We start from the raw sequence: 5,339 nt of genomic DNA, 5'->3' as shown, positions 1-5,339 counted from the left end.
GAGCGCCTCCGTTTTGTCTGTCTCTGGACCCCCATCGGGTTAACGAACAGGAAGGATTACTTGCAGGGCGGGTGGTTGATACAAGGCCAGCGTGTCTTGGGAGGGAGGCAGCAGGTGGGGGGCGGGGGGTGGGAGAGACCAGGATGGCATATGGAGACCGAGTAGGTTGCTGGTCCCAGCGTGTCCTGGGGAACACACTGGGGGGGGGCACTTCTGGTTGCCACACTGTTGGTGGGCAGCCGCAGGAGGGCCCACTGAGAAGGGCAGCTCAAAACAGGTTTTGCCATAGCAGATTGCGTCAAAGGGGAAGCACGTTTCAAAGCCCTTTTGAGCATGTCAGGGTCTTGAACGGCAAAACAGTGCTTGGAGGACCCCAGGACAGTTCAAGTCTGCTTCTGAAATGCCCGTTCCCTTCCTAAGCCCATGAGAACATAGACGTACATTCTGCTGAAACCATGCATTACTCCCCCCCCCCCCCGCCTCCCTTAGATGGTTTTTCACCCCAGCAGGAACCTGTTGGTGGGCTGGCTGCCCAGGAGAGGGGATCACCTGCTTGCCCAGGTGATCTTGGCCCAGAGCTCATGCTTCTCACGTACAGGTGCTCCACGACCACAGTGTTCCACCAGGAGGTCCTGTCCAGGGGTCTCTCATCACCCACATTGGGAAGCCACACAGAGGCTGGAGAGCCCCAGAGGAGGCGGCGCTGTGGATGTCTGCGCAGGGGTGTGGGTGAGACCGGAACAGAGGTTGCCTGAAGAAAACACTGGCGCTGGGAAGCCTGAGTCCCAGAAGACAGGCCGGGGTTGCCCACTTGAGGATGGAGGCTGGGAGCCCATGGGGTCCCCAACAGTCAGAAAGACCCTTGGGAGCAGCCTGCTCGAGATGTTTAGAGAGGGAAGCGGCAGGCTCTGAGCCAAGACTGCCGTCAAACATGTTTTGCCAAACGTGCATAAAGGAATGAGCAGGAAAGTTAAAAGCCCCTGGAGAACCTGATGGAGACGTTGGCAACGAAACTCACCAGCCATTCACTGACATCAAGCAAGGCCTTGGAGCTGGGCATCCGTGCCAAAAATGGATTGCCCGCCTTGCCAAGTTAAATCAAGAAATGTGGCTGATGCTGGAGGATTTGGAAAACAGAAATGCCGGTGAAACCCGACAGCAGGCGGGATAACAAGATTCGGACAGGCAGGAGAAAACACTCCAGAAGTTCCTTGCAGAACGGCTTTCCAAACGCCTTCCTGATTTAAACATGACTCCAAGTGGCCGAGAGAGAATCCACAAGGTGACCCCAAAACTAAAACCAAGGGATGTAGTTATGAGATTCTCTAGATGTCCTATGAAGGAAATTTAAAAAAAAACCCACTACAAGTAATTAAGGAGTGACTTGAGGACAGAGGAACCCCAGTATCGATACTGCAAGATGTCGGCTCTGGCACCTTACAAAGAAGGAGAGAACTCCACTCCAATCCAGAGAACTACGCAAGGAAGAGAGCAAATATTACCAGGGTTTTTCCATTCAAGGTGATGGCATCTGCAGAGATATTGCGGAATCTCACAATCCTAGAATCATGTAGTTGGAAAGGGCCTCTCAGCCCAAGAGGAATCCAAACCAAGGCAGATTGGACAGACGGTGGCCGGATTTTCCCTTGAAGGCCTCCAGCGCTGGGGCGCTCACCTCCCCCTCCTGAGGTAATCCCTTGGAGTAGCACAAGATGTCTCAGAACACCAAAGAAATGCTCAGTTAGGAGAGAGAGAGAGAGAGAGAGAGAGAGAGAGAGAGAGAGAGAGAGATTCGAAGGCAGGCCAACGACTTCCCCTGTCAGCTAGGAAGATTCTGCTCTTGGGGTGATGCTCTGCGTCATCTCTTAATCACTCTTGGGCTCAAAGCTTTAACTGGCCTTAAGTTTGGTTTAATAGTTAAGTTAAATTAACTGGCTTAATAGTTTAGTTAAAAGTAAAAATGAGGTAAGGCTGAGAAGAGAAACCTTCTCAATAATGTTGACATTAGAGATTTACTGTAGCTGATACCATTCAGATGAGTGGGGGTGACATGTGCCTCTGCTATACCACACTTCCACGCCCCCGGGTTGTGTGCCGGGGCCACCGGCAAGGGTTGCCACAGCAACCACCGCCCCCTTCCTCGGGTTCTGGCTTCTTTCTAGATTGCAAGTCAGGTGTCGGCAGAAAATGGTGCAGATTCATACACAGGAGAGCGATCGGGAAATCTTTTACTCTGCCGGGCATTCTATGACTGACCAGAACTGCTTCTTGGTAAAGTCAGGGGGCTGAGAACTGCTCCCAAAAGAAACGGGCGATCAAGGTCACCAAAAATGAAAAACAATTGGATGCCCTTTTATTACCGGGGACTCAAAAGGAATCTGTTGAACTCCTTTCATTGCAGGTACGTACCTGAGCCAATCGTGAGTAGCTGGCAGGAATTCAGAATCTGGGGGTGTGGCGCTACGGAGAGAACATCAACCCCTTCCAACTAGAAACATATGAAAGGGGCCCTAAAGGCAGAGATATTCTTGTTTGGGGCACAATTCTGGACCAGCGCCATACTCTGGCCTCCTTCTTTGGCCCGGATATCAATCGACCTCACTCTCTAAAAAACAGCATGCAAAGGAGGTAACCTATCGGCATGGGGCGAAGGGACTGTGATGACAGGGGACGTTCTCCATAAGCCCTGGAATCCAGCTCTGGCTTTTATTTATTTATTTCATTTATATGCCGCCCACACTACCCAAAGGTCTCGGGGCGGCTTACAACATTTAAAATACAATAAAAATTCGGAACAATTAAAATACAATTAAAATATATATAAAAATTGCCATCGGTCTGGCACTATTTCTTCACATCCTCAACAGCGCTATCAGAGATTAGAAAAGTAAATATAGATACACAGTTTCCAAACACTCATCAGTACAAATCGCACTGAACGTACATGAAAGACAATGTAGAAACCCCGGGTGGTGATTTACTGTAATTCCTTTATGCTGTATAGTGAAGAAAGTATCAAAATATTCTAAACAGAAGTATAACAACAACAAAAATTGCATTGAACAAGACAGAAAACCTCCCACAAACTATAATTTGGGACCCAATGAAATTATTTGTAAGGGAAACCTATGTACTTACACACATAGGCACGGAAAAAAAATCACAAAAGGAAGAAGAGATAGAAATCAAGGACCTTGAAAATGTAACATAAAAGCACAGGAAGCACCAGACAGTATCATAAAATGACTACATAGAAAGGCAGAACTAGAAAAACTAGGCCTAGATAATTCTAAATCAATCATTTCTGTACTGTTTACACTTTAAAAAAACCACAAACAAGTTTACAAGAAAAGCAGATGCAAGAAAACAAGTAATTAAAAGTTGTAGTGCAATAAAACAATTCATTTAATAATAGGGGTCAATGAAAAATGTTAGTAATTAGGAAAACACGGTTTTTCTTTCCAAATGTCTTCTTGCCTCCAACTTCTGCTTAAGCCCAGCAAGTCACCTCCTTTGGAAATCGTCTGCCTGCCTGTCTCATTTCATTTTTGCTGACCTCTAGCAAGTGTTTTATTGGTTTATGTCTCAGAGTCCCATATTTTGGGGAGAAAAGCAGGGAGGAGAGACAAGAGCTGAAGACTGAGGTTCTTCTTCATGGCCTCTGTGAACGCACACAATTGGGTTGTTCTGCGCCTGCGCTGAACCTCTCGGAAGTTTCTAGAGCTTAAAGACACATGATTAGTGGGATGTTCCCTCATGGAGCGCCTGTTCCACCCATCACTGATCCCCTCAGTTCCTTTTTTCCGCCTTGTTGGCTAGACCTGTTTCAGAGACTAGAGCCATCAAGTGTTTCCCCTCTTGTTTCCCACTCTTTTACGCCCCCCCCCCGGCCTTTCAAGCAGTGCATTCTATGCAGAAATAAAATCCTGCTATCTGAGGGCCACAACCGTTGCCTCCTCTGCCTTGGAAAACAACACTCCTGCTCCAAGTGTAAAAGGCTAACCAAACCAGCGCTAAAACTGTGTTTACAAAGATTGAGGTCTTACCTCTGGAGAAAATCTCTTAATCCACCTCCGGTTGCTACAGAGTCTGCATGACTGCCAGACCCTCAACCAGATTGGCAAGATCCACCCATGCCTGCTTCCAGCCCTGTGACTCCTTCTCCTCATCCTAAGGAGAAGTCAAAGTCCACTTCGAAATCAAAATCCATGTCGATGTCGAAGGCCTCAACTTCGTCTCTAGACTCTTCTAAGAAGAAGGGAAAAAACACGACCTCTAAGAAATCAAAGGAAAAGTCCACCACAGCCGACCGTTCCACCTCCCATCTTAGATGAATCATCTAGAGATGCTCTGGGCTCTCTGTCTGACAGAGATGAGCCATCTCTACCTCCAGCCCAAGGTCCAGCCTCCGCTGGTAGCTTGTTGCCGAGTATCGGCCTCTCTCGGGCTGATGTTCATTCCAGTCAGGTCTCGGCCCGTTCGAGCCCTTCATTGTCAGGGCAGGCAATTCCTGTCGAACTATCCGGCTCCAATTCATCTTGTCACTCTCCTAGAAAACACCGGGAGAAGAGACGACATCTATCACCGGCTCTGTATGATCTCCCACACCAGGAGTCCTACTATTATCTGCAATCCACTCGACACCACTTCCAAGATGATAGAAGAGATAGATATTATGAACCTAAAAGGGTCCGCTCTAATTTACTGTATCGACCCTGATACTCACCTTCACTATGTCCATCTCCTCCTCGACACTGACACTAGCCTCAGCATTCGATACCGACTCATACAACCCTTCTGTCTAAACCAACCTTGAAACGCCCTTCATCGATTATGGAATATTCTGAATCAAAGTGTCCTAAACATTCCTCTAAACACCTTCCCCAGGCATCACTGCAAGTTACTACCACTTATAAAGGTTCCCCTCTTCTGCCTACTAACACGGAGAGATATTCCACACAATGGTTCCCACAGCACAACCTCCTTCCTCCATGCAAATATCGATGTCAAAACCTCGACACCAATCTCCCCCTTCATCATCTCCATCGATTCAGGACCTTGCCTCTGACGTATCACAAGAATCACCATCTAATTTACCGACACCGACTTCTGATGATATCACTGAGAATCACCCACCTTCTCTATCAGAGGATTTCACCTCTTATTCTCAACTAGTCATAAGAATAGGTAAATCTTTACAACTTGAAATTGAGGAACCACCACCACCTAACCAGGATTGGGTGTTTGATGGTATTAAGATAAAATGCCCCCTCTCAGTTTGGCATTCATTCTGGCTATGCTTGATTTGGCCAAGGAATCGGGGGACAAACCTCCCACTT

This window comes from Pogona vitticeps, chromosome 4 (assembly GCF_051106095.1).
Source record: "Pogona vitticeps strain Pit_001003342236 chromosome 4, PviZW2.1, whole genome shotgun sequence".
Lineage (NCBI taxonomy): Eukaryota > Metazoa > Chordata > Lepidosauria > Squamata > Agamidae > Pogona > Pogona vitticeps.
The sequence above is the reverse complement of the archived record's forward strand: the minus strand, read 5'-3'. Positions refer to the sequence as shown.